At 37.2% G+C, this 17,363-nt stretch overlaps 3 non-coding genes across 3 annotated transcripts; 1 reads left to right on the top strand and 2 right to left on the bottom strand.

The window, feature by feature from the left end:
- Positions 1-3,345: 3,345 nt before the first annotated feature.
- LOC124922969 lies at positions 3,346-3,460 on the bottom strand. Its single transcript, XR_007098013.1, has one exon. It is a non-coding gene; the product is annotated as a U5 spliceosomal RNA (small nuclear RNA).
- A 925-nt stretch (positions 3,461-4,385) lies between these two features.
- LOC124923020 lies at positions 4,386-4,488 on the top strand. The gene has a single exon (XR_007098061.1). It is a non-coding gene; the product is annotated as a U6 spliceosomal RNA (small nuclear RNA).
- Positions 4,489-5,002: 514 nt separating this feature from the next.
- LOC124922976 lies at positions 5,003-5,118 on the bottom strand. The gene has a single exon (XR_007098020.1). It is a non-coding gene; the product is annotated as a U5 spliceosomal RNA (small nuclear RNA).
- Between the last annotated feature and the right edge of the window lie 12,245 nt (positions 5,119-17,363).

Genomic DNA, 17,363 nt, shown 5'->3' with positions numbered 1-17,363 from the left:
AAGCAGCCGACCCCCGGTTCCACAAGTGGCCGAAAGAAGAAAGCCGACAAGAAAGCGGCCCTAGCCAAAGCAAAGGCCGAAAGCAAAGGAAAAGAGAAAGTAACTTTCTCGGAACCTCCGCACCAGACGGAGGATGAAGAGTCGGCTTCCCAACCTGACAGAACCGATACAGAGAAGACCGAGGACGAAAGATCGGTCAATGAGGACGAGCATTCGGGCCAGAGCCCCGATAATACCGGTCCTGACGCCAATCCTGAGACCGCCGAGGGTGGTGAAGAGGATGGTGAAGGTGATAAAGAAGCCGATGATGAAGGCGGCGACAAAGAGAAGGAAGAGGCCGAAGAAGCAGAGGCCGATAGGATATCTCTGAAACTTCTTCGAGGCGCCAAAAAGCGAGCCGAGTCGATTGAGGAGCTATACCTGGAATGGCACGAGCACCGGTTCGGCACACCGTATAGGGAAATCCTACCGGGCCACACAAACTTGGAATGCATCCAAAGATTAGAGGAAGTGGAGGACTTGATGATGAATCTCACAAACTCCAACACAATTCAAGAGGTATTATACCGAACCTGCCTCTTAATACCAAAGGTCCAACTACGGAAGCTAACCACACGCATCCGGAAAATTACGGAGGAGTTCGAAGCGGTGGGACCGGAAGACACCTTAACACCGCGGGTGTTAGAAAGGCTTGAAAAAGCCAAAGGGAACCTAATTCAAGAAATTGATCGGCTGGAAGCAATATGCAGTCAACGAAAAATACCGGTCTATACTGCTCCCCGGATCGAAACAATTCCGGATCACTGTCCAACACCTCCAAGGGAGAATGCGGCATCAAAAGAATCCGATGAAAGAGCGGATCCTAAACTCACCGGGCAATCCCCTCCTTCACAACCGGAAGTCTCCGCATCAGACTTCACAAAGGAATGGGTTGAGGGCCGTCTTAAAAGGTTTGAAGACTCAACCGCAGAACGGATTGATAGCCGTATTCAAGAGTTTGAAGACTCCGCGGTTCAGCCATTCAAGGAGAGATTCCAAAGAATCATTGGCTCGGCACTCAAGTTCGCCGACACCACAAGGTATCTCTTGGATAACAATCGGGACCGACTCTCAGAAATGGACGGAGATCTGTAGGAAGAGGCGGCTCAGCGCAGTAAATATGTTAAGCGAACCGCAATTCTGGAGGATTTGACCTCCGAGTTAAAGAAAGACTTCGACCGGCTTGAAAGAGAGACCGATCAACGATTGACAACGATGGGTGATGACCTGGTCGGCACAACACTCGGACGGGTCTCCGAACTCGAGAAGAAAAATGAGGGTCTCGAGGCCGAACTTAAGGCGCTTTCCGAACAAGTTGCCGAATTGCTAAGGGTAAAGATGAACGCGGACGTCGCGGCTGTAGCGGCTGATGCTCAAGCAGCTAAGAGGGTCCAGGATGCGCTGGATGCCGAAGCAAGTAAAGAGAAGGAAGCACCGCGATCATCTCAACTCACCGAAGAAGAAGAGGAGGCCGAGCGACTTCGAAAAGCAGAGGCTAAGTTCCCGGGACTTACAAAGAAAGCAGTCGCTCAAGCTGCGAAGGATGCTGAGCGGTTGGAAAGGGAAAAACGAAGGCTGGACGGCTTCGCAGAAGAAAACAAGAAGAAAAAGGCGGCCGCCTCCGCTTCAGCGCCGAAAAAGCGAAAGAGGGAAGCCTCAAAGAAAGTTCAAATAGCCGACCTACTCAATGAGGTCACTGAAACAGTCATCTCAAGTATACCGCAGCAGGCTGATCAAGTCGAAGAGGAAGTTGAAGAGCAACTGCAGTCCCGGTCTACAAGACAACGAGTCTCTGAACCGGCCAGTCGACCGCAACCGGAGAAGAAAAAGCGGATCATATATGACTTCTCGGACTCGGAATAGGGACTATCTTTCCTTTATTTTGCCTTAGTGTTTTTATATGTATATTATGTCATTTTCGGTTATCTATAATATATATAAAGCTATTTTTGAAACCGGCCATCTTTTGCATCTCTACTTAGTTTTGATAATTTTAAATAAAATAATCAAAAAGGGAGAAATTGATAAGATAAAAGATAAAGACTCTTCCAAAATTTTTCTCAAAACTTTTCGAAAAATTCTCCTAAGTCAGTTTCAAAAACCCGGACAAACAAAACAACTGGCCTACGGTTGCAAACTTACATGATTTTGATAATTTTAAATAAAATAATCAAAAAGGGAGAAATTGTTAGATAAAATTAGACCGGTTCAAATAAACCTAACTTAAATAAACTTTCCATGCAGGAACAAGGAACCGGACCGGATAAACAAAAGGACCGACTAAGAAAACTAGCTGGTCAAGCTACTAAACTGACCAAGAATACTCGGAACGTGACCACACAAAGAAAGGATCGGCTAAAGCTTAAAACCGGAATCATTTACAATTGATCGGGAATGCTTCCTAGAAGATTTTTAAAGCTTTCTGGGTGCTTGTCCCGTTTTACTCCACCTGAAAAAAAAAATATCAAAATGTTGGTTGAAGCTTTAATGGAGGATTGATATCCAAGCTCTATCGCTTTTAAACTTTCCCACCCCTGAAATAAAACTCTATGATGCTTTTTATAAATGATTCATGCAATAATATTATGAATGGATAGTCGTTTACACATAACGACAAAAATTTTAAATTTATAAAAAAAAATCACACAAATATTACAAAATTAACATGTGCGGAGATCTTCCAAAAAGGAAATGAGCTCTCCGACTGAATCTACCGGCTTCCCACATCGAACATCATATAATGTTATGGTGATAACATTGTGTTGGATCTGCAACGGTCATTTAAGATTGTTAAAAGATCTACCATTTCTCTCTAACCAAATTATCCACTAGAAAATAATAGAGATATAACTTCATAGTTTCAAACCCACAAATCTAGCTACCTCAATCCACGATTCTCAATACGCACCAATGATTCCCGACATAACCCAAAAAATAGAAGTAATATTCCAAATAATACACTAAATACCAGCGACACATACTACATCGTCTCCACCTCCTTAAGACACATACTACATCGACTAACTAAGATAAAACACTTACATATATATTTATCATCAGTTAGAATACCATTGTGGATAACACTTCTCTAACTAGATAATTGAGTCTTCGTGAGAGCGGGTGCAAGAGAAGATAAGGTCCTTAGTCATGCGCAAAACAATTAGGGAGTATGTTGTCAGACAAAGAGTGAAATACTTTTATTTATTACAACTTTTTTTAAGTATAATTCAAATAATACATTAATAAATAATATGAAATAAATTTTCGTAGATAAGAAAAATTCAAAGTTTAAACTCAATTGTAGAGTGCCTCCGATTAGAGGACCTAACAAAAATAGGCGTATGCCACGTATTGCAAAGAACACACGGTATTCTTTAAAAAAAGGAGAAAGAATAGTTTGCTTTGTCTTCAGTGTTTGGCTTCATAATTTTTTGTAATCACCGACTCCCCTCTTATAATAATATAGAATCCCTATTTTCACTCCATCTAACAATTTGGGACAACACACTTTTTTGTCATTATTGAGGCTAATGGTGTTTTTTCTTCTTTTATTTAAAGAATAGGATAATTCAATAATACTTTCAAGAATTTGATACTTTTAACTATATATTATTTTATCAAATATTAATAACAAACTATTACAATGATTTATTAGTATAGCTCCAATAAAAAGAGTTTAATTTTTAACATTTGATTTTCCCTAAAAACGCTTTAATTTGGATTGAAGTTATTACTATGATGGTGGTTATAACTTGTACTTTCAAACAAGGTATATGACTCGTATTTGATATTTAATAAACTTATCTTATAATCATTATGAAGAATGTTACTTAGATTAACAGAGGCATCGACACCTTCAAGGGAGTGTCTATGTACAGCCCGGGTAACTCAAAACAGTTTGCACGCGAATGGAAATAACGACGGGGAGAAATATCGTATCTATTGATTTCTTCGGTCGATGAAGGGACCTAACGACCGTAAACTACGTATATTTTTTTTCATATTATTATCATTCTAGCCGGGTAAATTTTATGGAAATAACTTAGCTCGACTAGATTTTAAATCCTAGCTCTGCCCTTGGACACCTTATCAACATGACATAATGGGTAGCTCCCCATTCTTTTTCTCTCATAAAATCAATATTCCCTCAAAAGAAAAAACCCTATAAATTGAGGGCATACTTTGAAATATCCTCATTCTCTATATAGAACACATGCATTCCTAGAAAAAAACTCTAGTAGTCGATCACAAAAAATAGCAGTTGTCCATTCATTTTCTAAAATTGATCCCACATCGCTCGTCTAACTTAAGAATGAAGTCTTTTTAAAAATGAGAGAGATGGTTATGTCCCTTCGGGGACATTCGATAAAATTTGAACGATACAGAGAAGATTAGCATGGCCCCTGCGCAAGAATGACACGCACAAATCGAGAAATGGTCCAAATTATTTTTACCCTTTTTCCTCTCCGAAGCGTACGCCGACGACCGAAGGGAAAATAGTGTAGTTTTATGTTGTGTACTTTACCGGTTTGCACACAATGATATTTGTTGATTTTTTTCCTCAAACTAACTAACTTATTAAGATGGAAAAATAAAAGACATGTTGTGGCTCCTAGTTAGTAGGGTCTTCGTCCCTTTTTCGTTCGCTCCTCTAACTAAATGATTGAGTCTTTTCGAGAGCGGGGCAAGAGAAGATAAGGTCCCTTGTCATGCATAGAACAATTAGAATGTAAGAAGTTATTTTTGAAGAGAATTAACTATGGTGTAAAAAATTAATCTGCTGCGCATCTAAACGAAAATAATTTTGAAGGATTACAATTAAAAGGGAGTATGACAGATAAAGAGTGAAATACTTTTATTTATTACAATTTTTTGAAGTATAATTCAAATAATACATTAATAATTATTATGAATTAAATTTTTGTAGATAAGAAAAATTCAAAGTGTAAACTCAATTGTAGGGTGCCTCTGATTAGAGGACCAAACATAATTAGGCGTATGCCACATATTGTAAAGAACACACGAGATTCTTTAGTAAAAGGTGAAATAATAGTTCGCTTTGTGTTCAGTGCTTTGTTTCCTAATTTTTTCTAATCACCAACTCCCCTCTTATAATAATATCGGATCCTTATTTTCACTTCATCTAACAATGTGGGACATCACACTTTTTTTGTCATTATTGAGCCTAATGGTTTTTTCTTCTTTTATTTAAAGAATAGGATAATTCAATAATATTTTCAAGAATTTGATACTTTTAAGTATATTATTTTATCAAACTTATATATAAATGTTAATAACAAAACTATTACAATGATTTATTAGTTTAGCTTCAATAAAAAGAGTTTTATTTTAAATATTTGATTTTCACTAAAAACACTTTAATTTTGATTTTTTTTCTCAAACTAACTAACTTATTAAAATGAAAAAAATAGAAGACATGTTGTGGCTTCTAGTTAGTAGGGCCTTTGTCCCTTTTTTATTCGCTCCTCTAACTAAATGATTTCTTAAGAGAGGGGGCAAGAGAAGATAAGGTCCCTTGTCATGCATAGAACAATTAGGATGTAAGAATTTGATTTTGAACACAATTAACTATGATGTAAAAAATTAATCTGCGCATCTAAACGAAAATAATTTTGAAGGATTACAAATCAAAGGAAGTATGCCAAATAAAGAGTGAAATACTTTTATTTATTACAAAAAAAATAAAATAAAATATAATTCAAACAATACATTAATAAATAATATGAATTAAATTTTTGTCAATAATAAAAATTTAAAATTTAAACTCTGCTAAATTAAAAAAATATATAAATATTCCAAAACTTGATTCGATAATATTATAGTTGTGTTTACAAATATAGATTTTATAACTTAATTTAATCATATCCTAGACCAGCAAAGTAAGGTCTTTGTATAACTCAATTAAATCATATTATAACTCTTATATAAGATACTTGAAAAAAAATTAAATATTAGTTAAAAATTATTAGTTTTACAATAAGTTAAATTTAAATATATAATATTATTATAATTTTCATTAATTTATTTTATCATAAAAGACAGGTTAATAATTAATAATTATGAAAGAATGTAAAGAAGGCCCACATCGGTTCAAAAACAAAAAACAAGCAGAGAAAGAACACGATCTAATAGATTTTTTTAAATCACGTTTACCAATCGATGTTGAAGTTGCATAAACTATTTGCATTGTGCTCTTTGTTTACGAGAAACTGATTTAATTCGTAGTTCGATTCAACCTCTCATTAAAAAAGATATAACTTGGTTCTATTTCATCTCTTCAACAAGTTTAGTAAGTTTAGTAATAACATAATTGTTTGTCCTATCGTTCCGGAACAGGTATTAAAAGTGATTATAGAAAAGAGAATTGAGGGTCTAAATCAATATTGTAATTAAGAAACCATTTTTTGGAATATATATTTCGAATAGAAAAGCAACTTTCACCAAAAAAAAAAGTGATTAGATAAAACGAAACGAAGTAGTGTCATTGACATAACAGATGTCACAAGTCTTTTTCAAAAGATGAATAAATCCATTTATTTGCTTAGATTGACACTTCGAACATAAACTGAAATATTCTGGAACTACAAAGATAACTACAAAGATAATTATTAAAAGCATTGCTCATAAAGTATGTTTAATTGGTTATAATTCTCTTTTTACTCTTCGCTGTTGATTTCACTATTATTCGTGAGTAATAATAGAATAATTCTATTATATTTATAGACCATTCTTTATTTTCTCAAAAATGCACTACAACAAAACAGACTTTTAGCCACCTTTATATGTCAACGCTTATTAAGCGTGGGTAAAAATTAAAAAAGTAAAAAACTTTTGGCAACCTTTATACTTTACAACCACATTTATTTTTTTTATATACAAACTTTATTAAAAACCTTGAAATTTAACTATTATAAACTTAATAATTTTTATGTTTTATTTTTAAACTTTATAAATATTTTATTTCACTATTTTAAAATAAAATTTGACTTAAAATTTTATTTACACTAAAATTTAATTCATAAATTTTAAAAATTTTATAACATTATTAATTTTTTTATTAACATTTGTCTTTTATTTAAGTATTTAAAATTAATTAAATTAAAAGTAAAAACTAATATAAACCAAAATTAAATAAATTAAACATTATATTATATTTAATAATAAAATTTTAATTTATATATATGTATTTTAAAACTAGAATCAGTTTTTAATTATCAAGCCTAACTCATTTTCTTTCTAAGCTGACCAATTCTTTCTAACCTAAAAAATCCTTCTGTCTGTGTTAATCAGACTATCATTCTTCTACTCTCTACAACCAGATTTCCGTGGTATCATCCTTTTACTCTCTGCAGCCAGATTGTCGTGCGCACGAGATTAGTTACATTCTTCTTCAACCATTAGGGCTTGCCTTCATCTGCACTATCATCCCTTGACTCTCCACAGCCAGATTGTCGCACCCACGAGGTTTGTTACATTCTTCTCCGACCATTAAGGTTTTCCTTCATCTGCGGGTCTTGGAAGTATTTTGAGTGATAAATGATTATACTTATCTGTTTTAAGGATGCAACGAGGTTTATATGCAATTTATTTAGGTCACTGGTTTTATTTTTCATGTCTGGCTCATAGATTTGCCCCTTGTTATAGTGTTTTGGATTTCTCAGTTATTTTCAGTTGGATTTTGATGCTAGGTTGTTATCACTACACTAGATGATTAAACCATCTTTATGAGTGAGAAATGGTTATACTTCTTTGTTTTAAGGATGAATTAGAATATATATTTGACTTATTTAGTTGAACCATCTTTATGAGTGAGCTGTTGTACTCTCCATACAAATTACAACTTACAAGCGCACTCACATGTATATAGTTTGTATAAAATCCAGATGATTAGCTCGCAACCTTTAATTTCCCAAGTCATAATATGTTTTCCCTTGATATGTTTGTTTGTGTTATAATATTCGTGCCTGCATTATAGTGTGATGATGAAAGTGGTCACATAATTCTGATTTAGCTACAGGGATACAACTTGAACTAATTTGAATCCCAATAAATTAGGGCTGAAGCAATATCCATTACCGTGTGTTTGAATTCTGCATCTGCTTATAAATCATACAAATCTTTCAATTAAACTGAGACAAAGGTTGTTTATAATTAAACGGAAAACAATAGTCCTGGTATTAGATTAGCGTCTAAGAATACATATCTTTTTCGAGGATCTCTTAACATTGTTCGTCTCTACAAGAAATGATTTATTCTTTGTTGTATGCACATGTTTGACGAATTTGGATATATATGAATTTGGTATTTGCTTGTATAGTGGTATTGAGAATCATCACAATCACAAGAAAGGAAGAGGTGGATGAATTCCTTGTAATTTTACTTGTTTATGGTGACATTTAATATAGGTTGTTCCTAATTGGATTCCTTTAATTTTCTATCACCTGTTAATGTACTTTCTTGTCTTTATTGAGTATTTTTTTTGTTTGATATGTATAAATTTATAAAATCAGTTTTATACAGAGTACAGAAAACGAGTACTAGTCACCAAAGTGAATGGAATGTTTGGAAACTATTCTACCACTGGTGCTTATATTATATCAATGGAAAGGCCTATAACATAACTGGGGTTACATAGTATTGTTAAAAAAGTTAGTTTTTAATCAATGGATAAATATAACTTGTGTCTGTTGGATCAGATGGACAGTTGTTATCGCACTATTAGTAGATTATGTTTTTCCATTATGCTTATATTATATCAATGGAAAGGCCTATAACATAACTGGGGTTATATAGTATTGTTAAAAAAGTTAGTTTTTAACCAATGGATAAATATAACTTGTGTTTGTTGGATCAGATGGACAGTTGTTGTAGCACCATTAGTAGATTATGTTTTGTCATATAATGTTATTAGGGTATCAAGGTAGATTGTTTAACAGAAGGATTATATTTTGAACAAATAGTTTTAAAATGCCCACATTATTTAACGATACAATCATTTATCCATGTGGGTGTAGGTTTTCTCAAATAACTTCTCATAATCTTATTCTCCAATAATTCTAAGAAAGAGTCAGACTAGAAGGTTAGTATTCAGTAATAATAATTGTTTCACAAAATGATGATTTCAAAACTAAGGGTGAATGCATTTGCAGGTATCGCCTTCATCAACACTTTAATAGTCATTTGAGTCCTCAATGTGAAGAAATTTGATAGTATTGATCTTTCTTTCGCCAAAGGTATGTTGGTTTTGATTTCATGGTGATTATGACTTTGTTTCAATGGGAAATATAAAAGGGAAATTTGTAGGGAGGAGAGTATAGATTTCCACACTATTCATTTCTTGTTTATAACCTAGGAATCTATTCTCATTTTATAGGACCTGAAATGAAATATAAAATAAATATAAGTTGTTTAGTATAAAGGACAAACTTGACTAGATATTGGTATGCTAACAATTACAATGTGTTGTTATCCTTTACTCTTACATCTCTTTGTGAAATTTTTCTTGTTATGATCCATATAGATTGCATTGACAGGATGGTGAATTCCATAGGCATGTCGGAGGAGATTTCTCCCTCACTCAAGCATATAGTGAATCTATTTGATGAAAGTAGTCAAAGGTCACCCATTATGTTTACTTCAGTTGATAGTGTAAATGAAGAATTTTATGAAACTTACAACATTAATGATAATGCTGAGTTGGATGATACTGGAATTGAAGATTTTGCAACATGGGGTTTCGAGAATGAAGATCCGAATGGGGAAGACCCTATTTCCGGAGGTGATTATGAGGTTGTCTTTCAAACCTTCTTAACTTATGTCATTTGGGTTAAATGTTTAAAATATTATAAAAATAAAGTATTTGGTTGATTATTTGAATGAATTTATTCATGGTGAGAAATATATGTATTATTTCAGAAAATACATATCATGAGTACAACATTGTTTTTTTGTATTTATATTTAAGCACGTATTCTATGGCATTGTTTTTGGATCCCTAGTTTTCATATTATGGGCATTTTTGCAAATGCATTTAAAAAAAATTTTCAACTTGATTGCAAAGGTCAAGTTTCTAAAAACAAGGGATTTAAGTGCACTCTGTTCGGGAAAATCTTTGACAATCATGGCATAACGTGAAATGAAAATTTTTTTAGAAAGAAAATAAAAATAAATCAAACACACGACATTTTCTCCATTTCAAACATAATATTTCTTGAGCGTATCAAGATTAAAAGGGGATGAGCATTCATCGCCATCGAGAGAAGTGAAACGCACAACTCCTCTTGAAAAGATATGTTTGATGACAAAAGGTCCCTCCCATGGCTGTTGGAACTTCCCTCTAGGATCCTACAACTTTCAGGTCTTCTTGAAAACAAGATCTCTGACCACAAGATGCCTAGGCTTGACCTTCTTGTTGAACTTCCTCGCCATGCGTCTCAGAAGAGTCATTTAACTCATAATCGGTCATCCTTTTTATGATGTAGTAGATTGGCACATCTTCTTTGATTTTATTCTCCTGGGCTAGAATGCTCTCTATTTTATGGTCCAAAAATTCCCGAACCTCCCGCTCATTTCAGGGTGCTGGCATGGCTTTGATGGCCGCAATCTTGCTAGAGTCGAGTAGGAACTCAAATTTTTCAAGTACATATTGTGGCACCGTTTAGGGTATTTCTGGGTGAACAGTTCTGGTAGGATGATCACCATTTTCGAGAAAATAAAGAATGATCTATAAATATGATGGAATTATTCTATCATTGCTCACTAATAATAGTGAAATTAATAGCGCAAAATCAAAAGAGAATTGTAACCAATTAAACATACTTTGGAGCAATACTTTTATGCGGTGATAATGATTTAATAACTATCTTTGTAGTTCCAGAATATTTCAGTTTATGCTCGAAGTGTCTATCTAAGCGAATATAGATAAAAAATAGTTCAAGGAATATATAACTAAATAAATGGACTTATTCATCTTTTGACATAGACTTGCGACATTTGTTATGTCAATGACACTACTTCGTTTTGTTTTGTCTAGTCACTTCTGTTAGATAAAATTAGACCGGTTAAATAGAACTTAACAAAAACAAACTTCCTGTGCAGGAACGGTTAAAGAATCAGGATCGGTCAAGTAATCCAACCGATCAAGCAACCCAACTGGCCAAGAACCTAACCAATCAGGAAAACAAGACAGGTTAGAAGACAAGGTAAAAGATGTAACCAAAACCGAACAAACCTAAGTTATGAAAAACCTAAAGTCATCCGGTTAACTCAAACAACCGGTAGACATTCTAAACCGAAATACATCAATCCAGAAAACTAATGAAGAAGCTACTTAGAGAAAGAAGCCAAGAACATCAAACTAAGTACAATCTACAAATCGGTGCAAACAAACACTTTGAGTATCTGCGGAAGATGATACCAAAGAGACAGACTGTAACATTGCCCTATCCATACAAGTCTGAGGATACTCTACAGGATGCAGACAACTGCCTGAAGAAGATCTTTCCATTCTGGGATAAGTCAGAGGCACAACATTCTAGGTGCCGGCAACTGTCCAACCGATAGTGCTACATTAAGTAAAAGACAAACCTAGCCGGTTGTACCTACGCACTAGAAGCCTAAACCGCCAGGTCTGAATCACTATACCTCTGCTCAACCAATCAGATTCAAGGAAAAGAAATGTGACCGTTGGCACATTTCACCTATAAAAGAAGGAGCTGAAGAGGAGTAAATGCAGTTACAAGTTACAAGAGAAAACATTTAAGAGCTACACCAACCCATGTTATAAGTGGTTTTTATCTCTCTAAATTAAAAGAGCTTAAGTGTGCATTTGAAGTGAGATTACAATTTCGGTGAGAATTGTACGAGTGTTATCGAGCAGCAAATAAGTCTCGATCGGATTGTGCGTATGTATTCCTTAGTGAATATCCTTCTCGCGGTTTCGAGAAGAAGGGGTGACGTAGGAGTTTTATCTCCGAACATCCATAAAAACTTGTCTTGCTCTTTACTTTCTGCGGATTTACATTCTAACCGATCCATACTAACCGACCCATACCACCCTAACCGATTTACATCACTTTTATCAATTTACTAAGCCTCAAACCGACCTTCTAATCTCCAAACCGACTTTATTCAAATCTGGTCCTACTCATCCCGTATGCGTGTTGCTTCAGTCTGAAACAAACCACTTCCGCACTTGAACTCGGTTCAAGGGTTTGTGACAGCCTATGTAGTATTGAAACCCGGTGTTAATCTCTAACCGGATTAAACGCCAACCTTTGAGTGCAAACCTGCCAGACACCGGTCCTCCATCCGCGACCTAAATCCTAACAATTGGTATTAGAGCAGTTAGTTTCAATACCCAAGCAAGCATGACTCTCGATAAGCCTTCAATGCTAGAAGGTGATGATTTCGTCAACTGGAAGGCACGCATGCACCTGCACTTAATCACCATGGATGACGAGATGCAGTTCATCCTGACTGAAGGACCGATAAATATTGATAAAGATAGGGAGGAATGTACAAAAGAAGATAGGAGAAGAAATAATCTGGACAACCATGCTAGAAACCACATCATCAACGGTTTGGACAGGAATACCTTCTATAAGCATATGAGTTTGAAATGAGATCTAGGATTGAAGATGAAGTCTCAGCTTCAACCTCTACAAAGGCCTTATTCACATCCATGGAACCGGTTGCTCCTGCACCGATCAGAACCGCTGAACAGTTCACCGAGGATGTTATGGCAATGCTTGCACAGAAGTTTGGCAGATTCATGAAGAGAAGCCAACCGACAAACAATAACTACGGTGATAAATCTAATGTTAGATGCTATAATTGCAATTGTTTGGGATATTTCAGGTGGGAATGCAGAAAACCAAGACGGGATGACCGGAAACCGGATGATCAAAACCACCGAAATAACTACCAACAAACCGGTGAAGGAAAAGAAATTCAAAAAGAACTGATAGCCGATGATGGAGGAACTTTATGGGCTCACAGTGACAGTGATAATGAACTCACATGTCTCATGGAAAATGAGGAATAGGTATTTGACTCTCCCTGTGAAGAATTTACTAAAGATGAGGAACACGTATTTGACTCTCCCTGTGAATTTACTAAAGAATTCACTAATTAACCGCATCGGGACCAATGACTGAAAACCGACCGGTTTGAATATAATATATTTTGGATTATTTGGTCTCCTAAGAAAAGCGGAACAACTGTCTGGGTTTAGATGTATCTGTTTTGAAAAGATACTTTTTCTAAGCAAAATAGTGATACCTTAAAAGACGTTAAGATATGATATCTCTCACCGTCAAGGCCTATGACTCACACCTTAGGTTGTAGACATACTTAATTCATGCAAATCCTTTTATCCTATGGTCAATAGACTACATTAACTGCTACCTACTGGATAATACTATCATCCTTCAACTAATATATAAGTTAGATGAATATCAACCAAATATCCACAAACATCAAAAATCATCTCACTAAGACAAAAATATCTCAGTTCCAAAACATTCTCCAAGTTGATTTTGATTCCACTCAATGGACAGAGCATTATGAGATTTTTAAAATGATCAAGTCTCTTGAAAACATCGGTCTAAAACCCTTCTTAGATGACAAACATGTCATCTTCCCTGAAACCGTTAAGGAATTCTTCCACAACACAAGGGTTTTCCGCGGTACTCCATACTTTGATACCCTCATTCAATCTAGGGTTGGAGGAACCGTGTTTGATTTTTCTGAGTGTGACTTTGCTAGATGTTTCGACCTTCCAAAGCAAGGTCTCACCGATCTGGATGTTCCGTCTGAACTAAAAGCCGAAATATCTCTGAACTTCGGTCGAGCCATCCTGGGAAAGGATGTCAAGAACACCTACTGCACCACCGTCTTCAACATGATGACCGCTATCACAACCGATACCCTGATCAACTGGTCCAGGGTCTTGTTCGACATCCTGATCTGGATGATCACCACTCGTCATACCGGTTTCATTCCCCAGATCAGCTCCCTACTCATGGAACTCGGAGTTCCGCTATGTCCGGGCGAGGGGCTGAACCAGTCCCAAGTTGTGACCAGGGAAATCACCGACTCCTTCTATGAGCGGTTCGAGAAGGCCTGGAAGAAGAAGAACCGACATCTCAACTCCTCCGGAAATTAAGTCACTCCTTCTTACAACCGGTCATTTTGTTGTATGTACTGGTTGTATTGTCATCCTACTCCATTATGATCTTTTCGGTTAATCTATGTGTTTCCTTCGGTTTGTTGTAACTCCACTTTCATTAATGAAAAATAACTTTTGAATTCCAACCACATGGGAAACTACACAAACCTAGTTACTTCCCAACTAGATTCCCCACCTCGAGCTCCGCAACCGGTCAAAAATAACTCCTTCCCAAGGAGTTTTGGAAACATAAATATTCCCAACATTAATAAGACAAAACAGAATATTAGCATTAAATGATCATATTTTCCCTCCAATTTCAAATATATATAAGGAACCTCCCTCTATCATTCCACATACCTCCAAACAACTTATAATTTCTTAAGCTCTCTCTCTCTTAGCAAGATTTGAAAGAATGTCTAACCGTATCCTAAGGAATTATCTATGCATTGATTTCGACTCCGTCCTCAACATGGAGGATGTTGAAGTGAGGGAAATCCTCTTTGAATCCCTCAACGATACCGGCCTTCGTGATTTTCTCGAAGAATCCGAACCCATGTTCATTCCAGAAGTGATGGAATTCTTCAACAATGCAGCCATGTTCGGCGATGCCATCACTTCCGTCGTGAAAAACCACATTTTTGTTCTTCATGAAAGTGGATTCTCCCGGATGTTCAATCTGTCCACTGAAGGGTTCTCCGATTTCCCATCCCGGGTGGGGAGTGCAGTAGTTGACTATGCCGAAATGTTCTCCGGAACCGAAGTATCGGTGGAGAACTACGGTCTGAAAACCCGCCTCGCCCGTCACATCCAACTCCTTCACGAGATTGTCAATCGATTGATCATCTGTCAATCTCCGAACCAGAACTACTCTAAGAAGGTCTTCGACATGATGACCTACATCGTCAGCGACACCCCCATCAACTGGTCATCGGTCATCTTCAATAATTTGAAGACCATGGTCGAGACAAAGAAAGGTTTCGGCTATGCTCCCCACATAAGTCGACTTCTTTGTACACACCATCCAAATCTTGGACCAGGTACCCCGGTGAACCCCTTGAATGTCCTCAACGAGGAAGTGGCGATTGACAAACTCACTAAAATGTCTGTTATGTAATTTTCATTTCCTTTTTGCGGATCTCAAACCGATCTCTGTATCGGTATCAATTATGTCTTTCAATCATACAGTCAGTTAAATTATTAAGTTCGAAAATCGGCTCAAGCTCACAAAGTTAAAATATCGGTTTAAATGTTCAACCGGTTAAAATCGCTAACCGCTTCATCACCGGTTAAATAACCGCCTCATAAATAAAACGGTTACACTAAAACACCGCTCTCTTAATCAACGGTTACAAAAATAACCGCATTCCCGCTCAATCTTATCGCTCAAAGTTTCCCGCCCATCGCTTGCCGCCCAATGATATTTTGGAGGGAAATCTCCCGCCTAATCCTGATGTGACGGTCCGCGGCGGTTGGAATTCCATCCCGCGACTATAAATAAGTTCCTTAGCCATTTTATTTCATTCTTCCGCGAAACTGCTTTCTCTCTCTAGCTCTCGAATCTCTCAAGCTTTCAAACTCTCGATCTCTCTGTCTCTCAAACTCACAATGGGTCGCGAGTCTGTGCTTTTTACCCACATCTTCCAAGTCGATTTAGAAGAAATTCGAGCAAATGGATCGGCGGAAGCTAAACGAGTGTTAACTCAAATCTCTGAGTCCAGTCTTGAACACTTCTTGAATGGACCGTTCATTCTGTATCAAGAAGCGGTCAATGAATTCTTTCAAACCGCCGTACACAGCGAAGGAACCATAACCGAAATAATCGGCGGAAAACTGTTCAAACTCACAATGGAGTCGGTTGCTGAGGTTCTCCACTTACCAGCGGAGGGGAGCGACTTCTCGGTGCCTACGGACGAGGATACATTACAAGCGGTTTACCGGGATGTTTCGGATATCGATGTACCGATAGCAGTATCCAGTAAGAAAAACTTCCTCAAACCGGAATTAACACCGCTCTGCGAGATTCTATCAAAGTTGGTTCAAGGACGGAGAGGCAACTATGATAGCCTCACACGATTGAAGATCGATATGATTGTCGGTTTAGTCAACGACACTAAAATCAACTGGGCCAAGTTAATCTTCTCTAACCTACGTGAGATGGTGGATCCATCATCCAAACGGTCGTGGGGTTACGCCGTTCCACTCGGCAAACTGATGCGCCATTTCAACGCTGAAACCGGCCCAGGCGTTTTCACCTCCCCCAGCAAAATCATAAAATCCCATCACTTTTTGAAACCGGAGGATAAACCGGGCAAGACAAAGGTCTCCGCTCGCAAAGGGAAATCTAAGCCTAAGAAGAAGAAGGCTCCGGCAGGTGAACAGTCCGGAAGCAAGGCAGCCTCGCAACCGACCAGGTCGGCTAGTATTCAGACTGACACATTTAATCCAGAAAACTCGGCTTCAAGCTCTAGCCGGACTCTCTCACACAGCACTGAGGCGGATCGGTCTAGCAAAGGGAAAGAGAAGGTGGTCGAAGAACAATCGGCCAGAAATGATGATATTGATACCGGTTCGGGCAGGCAACCAGAAAGAAATGAATCCTCGGATGAACACATTCGGCAACTGGGAGAGGATCTCGTCTCCAAAATATTGGATCAACTCCACGTTCAGGCTCACGCTGCAAGCGACGTCTATTTTCAATGGGCTCTGATTCGGCAAGAAACCCTCTTTGCTAACATGTTACCGGAGCATCCCGATGACCGAAGGTATGAGAAGATGATTGACATGGAAGCGGCGGTGCTCAAACTTACAAGAGCCAAGAACGTGGTGACCGCTCTTCGAAGAGGAAGGATGGTCGAACCGCATGCACGGTTGATAGAGCTTTCTGACCATATCCTTCATCTTCGTAAAAAATATGTCCCTGGGACGGAGGATTCCCCGTTCGAGGCTTAGTGCTGGACATGCTAACGGTTAAAGAACAGGAACTAACCGATGAGCTGGCACGGTTAGAATCGGAACCCGCTCACAAAGAGGCGTCACTTTTCTCCAGATCTCATCTTGAGGATGATGGAGGTCCGAATCCGAACGAGGCCGAGCATACCTCCCCTCCACCGGAACCCATAATCAACAGCAC

Source organism: Impatiens glandulifera, chromosome 1, assembly GCF_907164915.1.
Source record: "Impatiens glandulifera chromosome 1, dImpGla2.1, whole genome shotgun sequence".
NCBI classification, from domain to species: domain Eukaryota; kingdom Viridiplantae; phylum Streptophyta; class Magnoliopsida; order Ericales; family Balsaminaceae; genus Impatiens; species Impatiens glandulifera.
This window is presented reverse-complemented; position numbering and strand designations above follow the sequence as displayed.